This window comes from Protopterus annectens, chromosome 8.part0 (genome assembly GCF_019279795.1).
Source record: "Protopterus annectens isolate FY-2018-M chromosome 8.part0, PAN1.0, whole genome shotgun sequence".
Lineage (NCBI taxonomy): Eukaryota > Metazoa > Chordata > Ceratodontiformes > Protopteridae > Protopterus > Protopterus annectens.
This window is the reverse complement of record NC_056741.1, coordinates 1,158,345,833-1,158,364,176: the sequence shown is the minus strand read 5'-3', so window position 1 is coordinate 1,158,364,176 and position 18,344 is coordinate 1,158,345,833. Positions and strand designations below refer to the sequence as shown.

General features: G+C 41.8%; 1 long non-coding RNA gene across 1 annotated transcript in view; it reads left to right on the top strand.

Annotated features, from left to right (window-relative positions):
* LOC122809283 overlaps positions 1-16,684 on the top strand; it is a 138,585-nt gene extending 121,901 nt beyond the window's left edge. Inside the window, exon 3 of the long non-coding RNA XR_006365887.1 lies at positions 16,580-16,684. This is a non-coding gene — a long non-coding RNA (uncharacterized LOC122809283). The remainder of the gene's footprint in view (positions 1-16,579) is intronic.
* Positions 16,685-18,344: the final 1,660 nt, after the last annotated feature.

Genomic DNA, 18,344 nt, shown 5'->3' with positions numbered 1-18,344 from the left:
CAGGAAGATAAAATACAGACCTTCACATTCTCAAATGGAATTGTAGAAGAAATGATGGGAAATATTCAGAGTATTAGTTTGAAGTCAAATGGGCATGAAACTGATGTACTGATGCAGGAATGAAATTAAAACATTTCTAAACAGACAGTTTGATGCCACTGCAGTGCTGGGAGTTAAAAACACATGGTTCCAAGCAGGGTCACGTCTGAATTCACAATATGACATGATTCAAATCATCAGGCTCTGATGGGATTCAGAAAGACAAGTGGGTGCAAAAATTAGAGCTGTATCACCATTTTACTGTCATCACTACAATCTTAAGTATGTCTGTAGATGCTCATGACAGTCAACATCTGCGATGCAGTCTGAACAAGGATGACAAATTAGCCTTGTGCTTAACAAAATACTTAAAGAACACTCGTTTTTGAGAGGGTCATCAAAGGTTTATCCAGTTTGCAAAGAACAAAACCATAGCTACACTACGTAGGTATGGTACATTTGCATCCCTAAAAAGAAAATGCAGTAAGCAAAACTAGAAGAAAATAACACAATTTTTTTTTTTTTGTGTGTGTGTGTAGAACACAGTGCTCTGCGTTATTGCAGTGAGGTAGTCTCCTTTAAGATTTTAACTATTAGTCAACCCCACACACCATCTATAATACCCTAAGAAGCACTACAGGTGTTGAATTGTGTGGTAACAGAAGAGTAACAAGCACTGTACAAATAGAACTGGGTATGCACACCTATATCACAACATTAACCAGCAGAGTAGTGATCTATCGTGTTTGAACCACAAGCACATGTTATCAGAAGAAACCTTTGTCACATTAACAAAAGCATTAGCAAATTAAAAATGAAATACACTAGACCTACATGAGCAACTACAAAATGCTACAAATTTTTTTTTTAACATTTTTTATTTACCTAATAAAATGCAGATGCTGAAATTGTATCTGATGAGATTACATCCATCCCCCATCAAAGCAAAGGCATTAGGACTGCTTTGCAGGTAAGACTTTCCCAAGCTATTTAGAACCCTTCCCACCTCCGATCATGCAAATATGGTACCTCATGTCTCCAAATGATCTTTGCTATGCTTTCATTCAGACAAGGAATATGGCTCCAGGCCACAATTTTCTGGTTTTCTAAAGAAAACATTTTCAGAGAGTTTTTTTCCTATATTCTTTTTTTTCTCTAGTTGCAAGATCTTCCAAGTTTGACAGTGTTTTTCTGTGAAACATTGCCACTGGCCCTAGGCCCATTACCCAGTTCTTTTTCTTCCAGGTCTGTCCTCTAGCTTCTATAATTTGCTAAGTAAATGATAAAACACACAGCTGTCTGACACATACATTACCAGCTGTGGCTGAACCAAGAACTTTGAGGTCTTTGCTCACAGCAGGGGATTCACTAGACCAGCTTTACCTAAGGTTTTTTTTCCTTTCCTGTCCTTCTTGTCACCTATTTTAACAGGCTTATACAGGACACTGACCAAGCTCAAGGCAGACCATGTGTTACTCCTTCATGTGCTCCATCCATTTTTTGGTGAAACGATTCATTTAAAATGCCCATTTTTCCACAACCCATCTCATCAATGCCAACTTTGCTACTGCCATTGCTACAATTTTCCACGTTGTCATCATCATTCCCCATAGATTCGACCTCAGCAATGGTCCCTATTTTGGCACTATGTTTTCTGGCATCTATCTTGGTAACACCACCCAGGTAATATCCTATAGCCCTAGTTTACAGACACCAGTGACGCTAGCATCAGTGCTAGGTGCTGTGTTTCCAGCATGGATATCAGGGTTGTCTGGTTTGAGGGTTTTCAGTATCAGTCCTCCTGGTGCTTGCTTCATGGCTTTTGACATCCGTGCCCATTGCCGGGGCTAGCAAGTACCACAGAATGATATCTTTACAGTCAACCAGCTACATGGTGTAAAGGGATTGAGCCCAACTGTGACCCAGTTGAGTTTGACTAACAGCTCTGGCATTGCAGGAACTGGACTGGAGAGGATGATATGACTGAGCAGCTTGTATCAGCTCTCCATCCTTGCAGGTACTAGGGTAGTGGTGCCTGTCTGGATACAGCTCCAAAGTTGAACCACTGGTGGGGATCAAGGTCCTGCAGGTGTGCTGCTTGTAAGGGGGAAGTACCTAGACTGAATCGCACACTGACACATAGGCATGTTGCAGTGTAAATCCACCCCACTCCTTCTGGATGTTGTTGGCATAAAGGTAGCAAGGAAATGTCAAGTATGGCATACAAAGAAGAGGCTTGATTGATGCCTGTATGACATATATGAGGTCAATTTTCACTCTGCAGGAGCAAATTAGACATAAAGATCACAGTAGAATGATAACTGGCAAACTCCAAAACAGCATCTTCCTCTTTTGTGTTTCCCCTATCTAACATAAAGTAAGGCACCCCAAGTCTCAGAGGAGTTGTCTGTGGAAGACTTAGATGAGGAGGAGGAACATTTCACAGCTTTCCCCCAACCTGGATGACTCCAAACTGAGGAAGTATCTTGAGCTTATGAGTCAGTGCAATGTAGGCAGAAAAGGCTTGCAGGTCCATCCAGCAGTCTTCCTGAAGCCCCCCCCCCCCCAACCAGTGTATGTCATAAAAGATGCAACCAGGATTTTTGTGAGGAAACCAAGACATTTTGGCTGCAGTCCCAAAGACAACCAACTCTATTTTCCAACCTTCCAGTGAATTGTCTTTGGGATGAACCTCTTATGCCCATTAAAAATTTTATGAGCAGTGGCCAAAAAAGAGACTCCCACAGAACTGTATCCCATCTCTAGATAACAAATGGAGCATGCTGAGCAAATTCAGAAGTATGCATTTATGTGTTTTTGTTGCACTACTCTTTCAGGAGATAAATTACACAGTAAATATGGTACCTTTTTGGTGGGAATGTTTGTTACCTTTTCAGTGGGAATGTGCCAAAGAACTGCACCATATGCTGAAGGGATTGCCAGATGGGCCATTAAAAGATATACAAACTACTGTCCATTACTTTCTCCAGTGTGAGTAACCTGTTTGTTATTAAGCAGCTGATGGAGCTTAGAGTGACAGCTTTTACTGAGGACATCAAAGCAACATTCATGGATTTTGCTTTCTGAAGCTCACATATATTTGGAAAGGAGGTACATCAGCACTAAACAAACATACCTCTCAACTTCTTAAGAAATCTGGACAAAGCCAAAATAATGGGGGGACAAAAACCCAAAAATAGGGACAGATTTTAAATATTGCTCTTATAAACTTAGAAAGATAATAGAGTAAAAGGTTTTGTGATAGTATGCATTTTCTGAAGGATGTGAAGTCTGAAACTAAAATTGTCATTATTTATTGACTTCCATCCTCAGTGATTTGCCAGAAAACTGCAAATTCTATAAGGAACAAAGCTGAAATTTCAGGCAAAAAATCTGGACATTTTGCAAAAATCTAGACAATTGACAGGTATACTTAAATACAAAGGCAAATTCCTTGTGTGTGACACTGTACACATCCACTTTTTCCTTTAACTCTCAACATACATTATCTTTGTTATTCCATAGACTTCATTTAGTATACTAATTTTCTCTTCTACCTTTACTCTGTGCTGTCTTTTGCTACTGTCTCATGACTTCCTACACTGTAATTTACAGTTTTTCCTTTTCTTTAGTCGAATAGCCTTTTCCTCTCTCTCTCTCTCTCTCTCTCTCTCTCTCTCTCTCTCTCTCTCTCTCTCTCTACTCCCACTTATCTGTTTAACTTTCATTTCTCGCTTTTTCTTTCTTCCCCTGCTATTTTGAAATCCATTTAATTCTTTCCCTTCCATGTACCTTTTCTGACTATTACTTTGTCCTCATCTTCTAGGTATTTCTGCATGCTTATAAACTTGTTAAATATATGTTGTATATAGTTAGTTATTTCTACTGATTATGTAATGTTTTAACAATAACCCACACCCAGGTGTGGGTAATGCTGGATTTACCCACGGTTGGCATGGTTTGGTCACCAGGGTGAAACCCGAGTGGCCAAACAAAGACAACTGTGGGTAAATCCAGCATTACCCACACCCAGAAGTGGGTTATTGCTATTATACAATGACATTATTTAAGGAAAAAAAAAATACTTAGTTTTCTTAAGTAATGGCATTGTGTAATGCCTCCTTGCTGCCCTTCCACAGCTGTCCGGTATTCTGCGGCAGTTCTGATGTACTGCTCATGCATATGCTTGTGCAGTACATCAGAGCTGTTGGTGGAAGCAACGGAGAAAGCAAGATCTCCGTTGCTTTTTAGATAGTGTCTCGCTATGTTAAAGGAGTTTAACATAGCGACAGCTTTAAAAAAAGCAACGGAGATCTTTCTTTCTCCGCTGATTTTTTTTAAAGCTGTCTTGCTGTGTTAAACTCCTTTAAGATAGCGAGACACTTTCTAAAAAGTAACAGAGATCTTGCTTTCTCCGTTGCTGTAAGAAAAAAAGACTTGTACTAATGGAAAAAGTCCGGACGACCGGACCTTTTTCCATTATTATAAGTCTGATTTACAACGTGCACGCTGACCAATCAGTGTGCACGTTTTGGAATATTAATTGGGGGGGGGGTCGTTGTATAATTTCTGTTTTATACTTTGTTTACTAGTATTTTGGTTTTATATTTTATAAAAATTATTAATAACTGTGGAGCCTTTCTCCCAGGGCTTCTACTGAAAATGGGCTTTACTCAGTCAGACTATCCCAGTCAACAATGTAAAATAAATAAATAAGTAAAATAAAGCGTTGATAGCTATTGCTGTGTGACATCCTCCTTAACATAGTGTATCTTCTGTATGATGCAGAGGAGCCAGTGTCGCATGTGATTTCACCGTGGCACAGCCAAAGCTTTAACAATATGATGTTGGGATGAAACCAAACATGCTGGGTAACATTCACCAAGATAGTGAGCCCAGACACTGGAGTTCATAGGTTTATACAGCTGTCCTTCATAACCCTTCCAAAAATCTAACCCCCATAAAGTACAAGTCCTCATCTAGTCAGGATCTTGTATGCCAAGCAATCCTACATCCCTTGTCAGTACTATCCGATGGGCAGTTTCCAGTAGCACCATTCTAATATGTTATTGAATATGGATATTTTAGTAAGGGGATTATGAGTGCAGGAGAGCTTGAGCCACCCACCCCTGCAAAAAAAAAAAAGTAAAAAGTGTTAGGACTGCAGAGAGAGAGAGACACACACACCTACCCCTGCCAAAAGAAAAACAAATAATTTTTGTGTGTGGTGTTTTTGATCATTCAGGATCAATTAATTTGTATTTAGAGGTTTGGATTCCTGTTGTTTATAGCAGTGGTCCTATAACTATTTCTGCCTTCCATTCTGTTCCTCTTAACTAGTATGCGATTCCTCTGTCACTCCATTGTGTTGTGTTTAAAATCCAGTGTGTACGTTTGTGCTTTATTTTCCTTGATTTACATCTGGATGTTAGCTTTCGGACATCCATAAGCGTGTGCTGTATCTTCCTCCGTTTGGGCCTTAGCTTTCCAGATAGTCTTGCCTGTTTTCTTGTACTTCATTTAATAACTACTTTTGTTCATTTCTTCTGTCCTGAAAACTGTAATTTTCTTAATTTTCATTGTCACATCTTTTGAGATCTGTAGTGGATTAGTATAGTGGATAATTAGATAGTGGATTAGTGTAGTGGATGATGTGTAGTATAGAGTGTTTCAGCACCTCAAATCAGTCTTTATTATACTGATCCTTTAGGCCTTGATACATTTCTTATCCATCAGTTTGACATTTCTGTATACTTTGTGGTTAGAATTTCAGAACTACACCTGTACTGGTGAGCTCAGCAACTCTTCCCTAACTTATTACAGGGGAATGCTTAAAGTTAGTTACCCTAGAAGTGCTCAAAGGTGTAGTCAAGTTAGTTAGAAGTTGCCAAACTACCCTCCATTTAGACCTATTATTTCTGGAAGTCGTAGTAAAACCTTCCCTTTTGGCAAGGTAGTTGATCAGTGGTTAAAACATATTTATCCGAAGATATCACATTTAATCAAAGATTCTTGGGAATTTTTTGAGAAGTTCAAACACGAATTATGGAATATGGATTTACTTTTTGTTACAATTGATATAAAAGATTTATTTTCATGTATACCTAGGATGGAAGGTATGAATAGGTTTATTAACAGTCTGAACAAGCATAGTGGACTAGATTGGGATAAGATAGACCTCCTATCTGAATTTATGAACCTGGTTCTTGACAACAACTATATTTTTTTTGAAGGAGAGTACTACAAACAAACATCAGGGGTCGCTATGGGGGCAGCATGTGCCCCCATTTATGCAAATATGGTTCTCTTAGATTGGGAGGAGGAATACATCCTATATACACCATGGATGGAGCAAATGGCTTGTTATGTCAGGTATTTGGATGATTTATTTATTTTATGGACAGGAAAGGAGAAGAATCTGATACGATTTATAGAATATATTAATGGAACTACTTCCTATTTACAATTTACACATAATACTAGTAAGATAGGTATCAATTACTTAGATACATACATTTTTAGTGATGGAACTACTTTCCAGTCTAAGATATACAGGAAAGACACTTTCTGTAATGCCTATCTAGAATATTCAAATAATCATCCACATAAGCAGAAAAAAAGCATACTGAAAGGGCAATGTATTAGGGCAGCTAGAATGACTTCCAGAAAGGATGACCTGATTGAAGAAATGAAATTTATTGGCCAATTGTTTAGTCAAAGGGGCTATCCATCATCAATGGTTAAGGATGTCACTGAATATGTGACTAATGAATGGGGAAATAAATATCCACCCTTATTGGGGAGGGAATTTACACCACACAATCAGGTTAACAAAAAACAAATAGGAGATAATTATCATAAGGCCTATATATTACAGTATGGACAACATGTGGGAGAAATCAGAAATATTCTGGAGACTAACTGGAATATACTAACTTGTGACGAAGGGATTAGTGATAAAATAGGAGATAAACCTACCTTTGTCTACAAAACAGGGATGAATTTAAAGAGAATGATTGAGGTTAAAACTAATAATCGTTATAATGATGGGAATAAAAGTGTGACAGGGACCAAGCCATGTGGACACTGTAATCAATGCTCATTTATTTTACAGATTGACAGTTTGCATCTGGACAACAACATTAAAAGCAAAATATTTTTCAAAAAAGGAAACTGTCAGACCCAACATATAGTATATCTGGGAAAATGTATGTCTTGTCCTAGTTTTTATGTTGGGAAAACTGACAGACTGTTACGCAATAGAATATATGACCATACATACTGCATTAAGAAGAAGGACAAGAATAATGCATTATATAGGCACCTGGTAGAGAGTGAGGGCTGTAACTCATTCAAATTTGCCATTTTAGAAGTAGTTAGGAACAACCCTAGGGGGTGTGATATTAAATCTATCCTAGGGGAGAAAGAGATTCAATGGCAGATTAGACTGAATGCAGCCAGTCCACCAGGCATCAATGAGTATATTCCCACCAAACCTTTATTAAGAAATTAAATTATGGTATATGAATGAATTTATGTTGTTCGTTAGTCCTTTATGTATACATTTTATCAATCTAATATATAGGAATATATTATATTTATTAGTAAGGATTTTTATCACATTCAAATTTATGAAGGTTTTAGTATTATATTAATGAATTTTATTTAATTATATAATTATTCATCAGTTTACATGATAAAAATGAGATTGTTGTTTTGTGCTTTTAAATTTTAATGAATGCTTGATTGGTTAGGTAATTAGATAATTTGTTTTTTTGGCGGGCTTTTAGAAAGTATTTAAAGTGTAGTATTGAGTATGTAAGTTGTTCTGAAGAAATCTACGTTGAGTAGATGAAAGCGCTTAACCTATTGCTTATGTACTTCGTTCAATAAAGGATTTGGATACTGTGGATCGTGGTGTTTCATCCAGGGGAGCTGCTTTTTTGATCGTTGGTTGTTTTATTGCTGGATTCCCTGGATACATTTTTATAATATAGTACAATGTAATACAGCCTGCAATACAAACTAGAACTTTTCTCCGAGTCCAAGAAGGATGACCTTAACAACAAACTTCAGTTAACAGACTGGTCCATACTGTACCTAGAAACAGACTGTGGCAGAGCCCTACACACATATTAACTCAAAAATCTTAACAGTTCTCAGCAAGGTACACCCAACAATAAACAATAGAATTAAAGGGACTAGCTGTCCCCAAATAACTCCTCCAGTATGACCGATATTTAAACAGAGAGAGAGACCTCTTGGAAACCGTGGAAGCCGTTATACCTGCAAACTGATTATTGTAATTATAGACCAAAAGCAGTTATGTAAATTCATGATCAAAGAAACCAAAAGTAACTGTATGAGAAACAAACTGGTAGTTATATCAACCACCCCAAAGCTGTTTTGGAAACTCCTACGAAAGACGTACCCTGTGTTGACACTCCCAGAAATAGGAGCACAGGAGATTAAAATGGATAACTTCATTCACCTCTAAAAGAACTTCATCTTCAATACTAACCCTACTACCCCTGGCATAGTAATCCTCACCCAAATCTAAGCTCTGGTTTCGGACCCTTATTTTGCCTTTACTTTTAAGTTTGTCTGAAATAAAGATGTAAAGAAACCACTGAAAAAAATGTTTAAAAAAAAATCAACCCTAACTGTGGCTTCTTGCAGCCTACATTCCCTAGTCGCAACACCTGTAGAATAGCAAAGCAGTTGGCACATTTTCAGTCTCTCTGAAAGACTCCCAGAACAATATAAACATGCCCTTACCAAAAACATTTCCATTCTATCATCTCATGTCCCCTTAGTAGAATCTTTGAGAAACCGCTTCCTGAGGAAGTAATGAAACACTGTAGTAAATAAAGGCTACTTATGGACTTATGACATGCATAGATTCAGAGATTGCTGTAATGTCCTTACTAGAATTTACTCAGCAACTAGCTAAATTTATTCTAATATTAAGACATGTCAGATTGCAGGGGGAATAGTTATTTGACCTCAAAGATCTTTTGAGGGCTTAGGTCATTGTCTGTTTCTAAACAAGCTATGCAAACTAGGATTTAGATAGGATGCATTAAAAATTTGATGAAAACCCACACAATTAATAGCACTTTTGGAATGCTAAACAGAGACCAGATCTCTCCCATAGATGTTTAATCTGAAGTCATCCAAGGATCTGTACTTGGACACATTATTTTTTTCTGTGTATTGATGACATAGTTTTGATAGCAACAATAGCAATAATTTTTTGCACAGGTAGCATTGTCATGCACCTCTTGGATATGTGTCCCAGTAGTTGAGGAACAACTTCAAAAAGAAATGCATTCAGTATGCAACAATTTCATATAAAACGAACTTCAGGTAAATCATTAGTATTGATTTTCGGAACATGGCTAAGAAAAAAAACAAAAATGTTAATGTAGTGGACACAGAACCGCTGCAGTTTGTCTGTTTACCCATCCTACCAGAAACAAATTTGATGTCATAGCCACTGCAGCCCATCTTGCTTTGCACCCTTTCTCGTCAGAATTTCATTTTGTGTGATTTTTTTTTTCTGGTAGTTAACTGTCTTATCCAAGTGGTTCTGTAAATCAGTCATATTCATGCACTAGTTTTGAAACACAACAGCTGGACTTTGTGTGACAATGGAGTAGGAATTACAGATGTCACTTTTTTTGCTCCCTTTTCTCCTACGTCCTTGTCCACATACTTAGATTTGCATTTCATTTAATGCTATTTCCCAGACATATTACAGAAATAAAAGACAGTAGGGGTATTTTTTAAAATTATGTTGCTGTATCTATACTGTCTTCAAGGTCTGTGTCTCTAACTCCATGTTTTTCCAATTGTACATTATCTGATTTTGTGATTTTTTTCCCCTCTTTTTAGGCCTTTTTCTCTTATCTGTTCAGTAATCTTGGCTGGAAGCTGTAAATTTCTTTCTATCATCCTTGTGAATAATTGAAAATTTCAAAACTGTTCCCTTACAGCTTGTATAGCTTGTCTGTCCTATTTGCTTTTTAGTTTTCTGCTTACATTTATAAAGTGCACATCAGTCCTGTATTAAAATCATTAATTATCAGTAGTGCAATTTAAAAGGCACTTTTTATAAACTGGAGATGTAGAGACCTGCTTGGAATGCAGTCATTACTGCTAGTTGTAAATTAGTCCTGAACTTTAGACATTATGTTACTGCTAGTGAGCATTTTAGAATGGTGTCCCACATGGAGATGTAGATCAGTTTACGGTCACCAGATGCATTATCACTATTTATTTGTTGCTTCCTGTTATGACGCCATCTTACACTTAAACTGTTTCATGTGATAGTGTTCAATCTCGCCGTTTGTTCTTACACATGGGTTCGGAGCCGATCCTCGGCTCCGTGCCGGCCTCTTGCAAGCTCTGCATCGAGAAGAAGCTCGAGACAATCTAATACCCACAATCCCCCTCTGCCTTTACCTCAGATCTAGTTTGCCGCTGCTGCATACGCATCGTTGGGAGCTAGCTCGAGAGTTTCTAAGCTAAGATATAACTTTTTTTTGTTATATTTTATTAGGATTCTAGTCTATTGATATTTTTCAGTGTTAACTGTGTGATTGTGTTGTGGTTCCGTTAATTTATTGGTACCGTTAACTTTAATTATCGGTTAAATAATTTGTCGGGGCCTACACCCTTCATATTTTACCTAGTTAAGGAAAATTTTACCGGATTTGACAATTTCATCGGTTTTGACTAACTTTATCGGACTTGACTGTTTTTACTGGATTTGTCTTTCTTCCCTATAATGTCTGAGAAGGTAAAGTCTGGTTTCAAGCGTTGTCAGTGTGGCCAGAAAATGTCGGTCACTGACAACCATAGTTCCTGCGTCTACTGCCTTGGCCCTCTCCACTTACAAGAGGATTGCTCCATCTGTCACTCTTTTAGTGGGAGGGTCATGACAGATAGGCGCAGGAAACTAATGGACAGAGGTCTATTGAAACCTGCTTTCCAAGAGGCTCTGGATGCTTCTGACCAGGCATCGAAGTCCTCTCAGGAGTCGAAGACGTCGGAGCCTAAGTCATCGGCTCCGAGCTCTTCTTCAAAGGTTAGATCACCGGTTCCACAGACTTCGGGGCCGAGTGTTCAACTGGTATCGGTTCCTGAGCCTCGAGTCTTGGAACCGGTGATGGAGCTCCCTCCTTCGACCATATTGAGGTCGGCTCCGTCTTCGGTTCCTTCGACCCGTTCTTCCTCCAAACTTTCAGATGTCGATGTGGATCGCGTGGTGCAGAAGTTATTGGAGCATTCGGCCCTCTCCAAACTTATTTCGGTTTCCACCCAGTTGGTGTCGAAACTTGAAGGCCTCCCTGTATCTCCATCCATTCCTCCTCCGAGACCGATTCAGTCTTTGGAGCCGGAAGAGGCTGATCTACTGATTGTGGAGCCCTCTGGTCCAGAACCATCCTTTTCTCGGTCTGTTCCCCTCACCTCGACTCCGTCGGACCCGGTACCGGAGTCTCGGAGCCGACGGTCTGTTCTTGGTTCCGGGGCCGAGAGTCGAACTGACGCGTCTGTTCCGACTCTCCCCCTCGGGGCCTCGGCGCGGATCAATTCGGCTCCGTCCTCGGGGTCAATGCCTTCGGTGCCTGTGTCGGGGATTCTTCCCATTTCTTCGGAACCGGGGGATTCTTCGATGCGGGACCCGGGAGCGTTCGACCTGATGAGGAAGGTGTTGTCTACCCAGACAACCACATCAGTGGAAGCAGTTTCTCCTCCCCATAAAGGGCCTTTGTCTTCATCTGCACCCACGGCCACATCCAAGCGTCGGGCACCAGTGTCTCAGCCACCCCTGGAGGGTGCCCCCTCTTCCTCAGAGGCTTCTTCGGATGCTCCCCACGAGGAAGTCCCTAGGAAGAGATTGTGTAAGAGGAGACACTTGGATTCTCCACAGGAATCCTTGACATCTGATACTGACTTAGATGAGTCAGAGGGGTCCCCTAAGTCACCTTCAGAAGATGTCTCTTTTTCGGACATATTGGAGATCCTGAAGCAGAGAGGTGACTGGCAGTCCCTTCCCCCTTCTGAGGATGAGTCAGTTCTGCTGAAGGCATTTGGTGCTCGCCCTTCCTCCTCCTGGGTCACTCCGCCCTTCGACGAATTAATGGAACTAATTGCTCGAAGGGCGTGGGAGGCTCCTGACACAGTGGAACCTGTTCCAAGGAAACCTAACAAATACATCACAGCACCTCAGGACAAGTCCTACCTTACAAAAGGAGTTCCAGTAGACGCTATGGTGGTGGCAGCAGCCACGAAAAGGAGATGTCGGAGTCTTCGCCTGTCCATCCTCCTAATAAAGACTCTAGGACGATGGATAGATACGGGAAGCGCATTTTTAGTTCAGCGGCTTTTTCCATGCGGTCCCTGAACTATTTGACCCATTTTACACGTCTACAGAGGGATCTAGTCAAAGAGTTGGGAGATACCCTCCAGGGTGCTACAGATGCAGCTGTCTCAGAGAAAGTGACAGCGCAACTTAATACCCTAACATCGATTGTTAACTTGTCCATGAGGCTGATTTCCTACGCAGCCGAAGGTTCGAGTAGGGCAGCAGCTTCAGCGATTGCTCTTCGTAGACAATCCTGGATGCGCCTATGCTCCTTTGCGGAAGCCTTCAAGTCTTCCTTTACAAACGCCCCATTTGACGGTGCCACTCTCTTTGGCCCCAAGGTAAAGGAGACCCTTACCCGGTGTGAACAAGAGGGAAAGACTCTGTCTGCTGTCGGAGTCCGTTTTTCCACCCCAACCAGACCGTACCCCAAAGGGCAACGCGGTGGAAAAATGTGGTTTCGAAAACCCCAAGGGTCTTTTTCAGGCACACAGGGTGATGCCCCCTCTAGAGGCAGAGGAGGGGCACAGGTGGAACACGCCGCCCTGGCGGCAGAGGGTCCGCAACATCAAGGTGACAGGGAAACACTCCCTGGTAAACCTTTCCAGCACTCCTGAGAGGAGGCCCGACTGTCCTGCTCTGGAGGCAGTCGGGGGTCGCTTAGCTTTATACCCTCAGGCCTGGCAAAATATAACTACAGACAAGTGGGTAAAAAGCGTGGTTACCAGAGGTTACAACATACCCTTCCTATCCCATCCCATCCCAAAGAAAAGACTCCCAGATGTACCGCCCCATCTGCGAGAGCCAGCGGCTTTAGAAATTGCAAAGCTGCTAGAAAAAAAGAGTCATCCAGCCAGTCCCAGCGGACCAGCAAGGATTCGGGACTTACTCAAGGTTCTTTTTAGTTCCAAAGAAAACAGGGGACTGGAGGCCCATTCTAGACCTAAGCTACCTCAATACTTTCGTCAAGAAAGAAAAGTTCCGAATGGTCACGCTTCAATCGATCCTTCCATTCTTACAGAAGGACGAGTGGATGTGCTCAATAGATCTAGAGGATGCATACTACCACATCAAAATGGCCAGGGCATCCAGAGATCATTTGCGCTTCGGCTGGGAGCCAGTCACTTTCAATTTCGAGCCCTGCCCTTTGGTCTGACCTCAGCCCCAGGGTCTTCACCAAATGCATGGCAGTGGTAGCGTCTCACTTGAGACGCCAGGGATTCCAGGTGTTTCCGTATCTGGACGACTGGCTCCTTTCGGCCACCATCCGGCGTCAACTACTGCAGGCCAGAGACTTTGTTCTTCAACTGTGTGTTCACCTAGGGATCTCCGTAAACTTCGGAAAATCCTTACTTCAGCCATCACAAAATATCTTGTTCATAGGAGCAGAGTTAAACACACGTCAGTTGATTCTGAGGCTTCCCCCAGAAAGGATATTATCACTTCAGACTCACATACGTCTTCTACTCTTGTCAAGGAAATCTCCTGCAAAACTAGTACTAAAGGTGTTGGGCCTCATGTCAGCCTCCCTTATTGCAATTCCCCTGGGAAGGCTGCACATGAGAGTCCTACAATGGCTACTGTTTGCACAATGGTCGTTTCAACAACTACCTCTAACACACGAGATTCTTATAACAAAGACTTGCAAAACAGATCTAAACTGGTGGCTTCAAACGTGCAACCTTTCCAAGGGGAGGCCGTTTGTGCTACCCACGCCCACAGTTACGGTGACCATGGACGCTTCCCTGATAGGGTGGGGGGGCATCTTTCAGGGACAGACAGTCCAAGGCGAATGGACCAATTTGGAGTACAATCTGCACATCAATGTTCTAGAGTTGAGGGCAGTGTTTCTAGCGTTGCAACACTTTGCTCCCCTTCTTCCTCTAGGGACTATTGCAGTTCAGACGGACAACATGTCTGTAGTCTGGTACATAAACAAGCAAGGGGAACCAAGTCCTATCAACTATGCAGAGAGGCCATGAGAATTTGGCAGTGGGCGGAGTCCACGAGTCGCTTTCTAATAGCAACGCACATCCCGGGGTCATCCAACGTCATAGCCGACAGGCTGAGCAGAGCAATTCTGTTACCGCACGAGTGGTCTCTAAAACAGTCAGTGGCGAAAAGGATTTTTCGCACGTGGGGCCAGCCTTCCTGCGACCTGTTTGCGTCTCCAATGAATGCCAAATGCAGGAGCTACTTTGCCCTATTACCCCCTCCAGGGGAAGTCCCCAGGGACGCACTGGTTTACGATTGGCCCCCGGGACTCCTGTACGCATTTCCTCCATTTCCTCTAATATCAAAGTTTCTCCAGAAAGCCAGGAACCTACACAGGACGATAATCCTCATTGCTCCATTCTGGCCTCGTCAAATTTGGTTTCCCTTCCTGAAGATACACTGCATTCGGGGACCCTGGATTCTGGACCCAGAGCCAGATCTATTGACTCACTCATCAGGGGTTCCCCATCCCGCGCTCCGGTCACTCCATCTAGCAGCTTGGCTGCTCCAATTCCCAACTTAGCCAGGTCTGATCTTTTGTCACCAGCAGTCCAGGATATATTGGTGGCTTCATAAAGCTTCCACTACTAAAACATATACTAGCAAATGGAAGCGATTTGTATTCTGGGCAAATACACACCATGTGGATCCCTTTATAGCTCCTTTGAATAAGATATTAGAGTTCTTAACGGACTTATTTCATCAGGGTGCTTCTCCTGCTACTCTAAGAGTTCAATTGGCTGCCATTTCGAATTTCCATGTTGAAGAATGTGGAGCTCCTGTTATGGCTCACAGACTTTGTAAAGCCTTTTTAAAAGGAGTTTTTCATATTAAACCACCGGTCAGATCTCCGACGTCACCTTGGAGTCTGAATTTATTGTTATCTAAATTAATGTTGTCCCCTTTTGAACCCGCCTCTTCTTGTCCATTAAAATTTTTGTCCTGGAAAACTCTCTTTCTGGTAGCCATTACTTCCGCTAGACGAGTATCTGAACTTCAGGCTCTCTCCATCAAGCACCCTTATTTGATCTTTCACTCTGACAGAGTTTCTCTTGAACCAATTCATCCTTCCTCCCTAAAGTGTGTTCTATTAACAATATTAATCAGTCCATTGAATTACCCACTTTCTTCAAAACCACTCCAACAAACTGGAGTATATGTTACACAAATTGGATGTTCACAGACAGCTAAGATTTTATTTGGATAGAACAAAAGATCACAGAAAAACAGATCAACTCTTTGTGGCTTTTGCTGATAGCAGGAAAGGACTTGCAGTTACCAAAGAACTCTTTCTAAATGGTTAACGGATTGTATAATCTATGTCTCGATTCTTCTAATCAACCCTTTACATAAACCCAAAGGACATTCCACAAGGTCAGTGTCTACGTCTTTGGCTCATGCAGCTCGCCTACCACTGGACGCTATTTGTGCGGCTGCTACTTGGTCTAAGCCACATACATTTATTTCTCATTATAAAGTAGACAAGGTTTCTAGGGACAGGGCAACCTTTGGTTCCACTGTGCTCAAGAACGCCCTCCGTGAGTTCCTCAGGATCAAGGAGCTAGGACGCTACCCATGTGTAAGAACAAACGGCGAGATTGAACACTATCACATATAGAAGTTATGTCCTTACCATAACGTTCCATGTGGAGTGTTCATCTCGCCTTTGTTCTTACAGTCCCACCCTCCCACCCTTAGGAAGAACGTTCTTTGATGCCTGGCCAGGAGCATTCTGCTACTGTTACGACATTGTGTACATAGTTGGCATATATATATATATATATATATATATATATATGTGTCTGTTTAGATATATATATATAGTTTTCTGTAAATTCTTTCTATACATATGTGTATAAGCATGAATGTGCTATTCTGTAGATTGGTTTGCTTGCAAACTAGATCTGAGGTAAAGGCAGAGGGGGATTGTGGGTATTAGATTGTCTCGAGCTTCTTCTCGATGCAGAGCTTGCAAGAGGCCGGCACGGAGCCGAGGATCGGCTCCGAACCCATGTGTAAGAACAAAGGCGAGATGAACACTCCACATGGAACGTTATGGTAAGGACATAACTTCTATTTCTCCCCCACTGTACGTGAAAGTAAAGAATGTATTCTGGCTTATTTGTGCCCGAATGCTGTATTGCTGATCTACTTTTCCTCACTGAATTTCAGGATGCCATGCAGAAAAAGAGTGGTGAAAGTGATGAGCATTCTGCCACTTCAGAGTCCGAGTGTGAGAGCAGCAGTAGTGTGGAACCTAAGAAAGAGAGCCGAATGGTAAGTGTTTTAGATGATGCTGATTTCAAAATGTAGGTTGGGGTAACAAAGTAAATGTTACTAAATAATATCATCTGTGACAGATTATGTGTCAGCAGATGTTCTTCGTGTTTCACTGTTGCAGTCATTACATTTGGGTTACCTGCTTGCAGGTAGCCCTCAGTCAGCCTGATTAACAAAGTCTTGGGTCCTGCGTCAGTTGCTGTCCCTTATTCCATGACATCAGGTCATCAGGGGTATAAAGCATGCAGCTGATGCCATTACATCAGTCTTTCTTGCCGTGCGGTGCCCGAAGCAGAAGAAGTTCGCAAGTGCTGGTCGGCCAACTCCTGAATTTTTTGTTTTTGAGTTTCAGAACCGAAGTCCTCAACTAAAGCTAAGTACCCCGTTGGGGAAACTTTTTCTTGCTTCTTACCGATGTCAGTAAAAGTTAATAATTGCATTACTTGTGGAAAGCAAATACCTCATAAAGATTTTCATTCGTACTGTATTCCTTGCCTAGGTCCTGACCACGACGTATCTTGCTGTTGGTTTTGTGCATTATTTAATCCGCGCACTATCCTTCTTCGGTATATTTTCGCCTCTAAATATTTCGGTTCTTGGTTTAATTATCCAGAAATGTTGTTGGTTAGCCATCTGACTGCCGGGATTCCGAAAAAACGCAAAGATAAAGACAAGAGACAGGCCGCTGAGGTCCAAAACTACTGACGACACCTCTCCTAAGCCAGTCGCCAGTTCGCCGGTACTCATTGAGGAGCTTTCGCAGCCCCTGATACCCGCTACTTCTGATTCGCAGGCCTCTACTGAGACCCATTCGGAGTCCGGTATGCCTCGAGATGCTTCAACTGTGGAACCCGCGGATGTCTCTACCTTGGATGGGTCCGGAGCCGCTGTGGAGGCACCGGCTTCTGAGGTTGTATTCAGGCCTACGGACTTGCATATTAAACTGACGCCTCCTTCTTTACTTAGGCCTAAATCTCAATCCATGCCTAAAAAACAACGCCCAGGCCACATGCTCAGGCCTCTATGCCTAAAAAACAAATAATAAGAATGGCTGAAGATCTAATAACTCTAATCAGGGGTAGCCAACCCCCCCCCCCCTTCTAAGAGGCCTAGGACTGAAGTTGATTATGAATCTTCTAATCAGGATTCTGTTGTTTCTGATTCTTCTGATGATCTGGATTTGCCCTTATCTACTTATGAAGATTCTGATGCAGTGGACTCCATTCCCTCTGCTTCTTCTCCTGAGGATTTTTCTTTTGGGGAAAACTTACATACACTAAGGGCGCATTTCCACTGAGAAAGCCAGGATTTTTCTGATTCAGAAAAGAGGCTTAGGGATTTCCTTCTCCTACCTCAGCATAGGCCTTTAGCTATTCCTCCTGTACTAGACATTGTTGATGATGCTTTTTCGGAATTTAGTTTGGCCCCTGATTCCCTGCCTCCTGCTCCCAGAAAACCTGACAGATACTACTGGGTCCCCGAGTCCCACAAGTCCCTTTTTAAAAACCCTATTGCAGATCAGAGACTATTTCACAGGGGCCCAAGGACATTAAGGCTTCTACTGCTAAAAATCGTACCCCCTCTGATAGGGACTCCAGGGTGCTGAATAGATGGGGTAAGAAGGTTTACACTTCTGCAACCTTGGCCATTAGGGCTT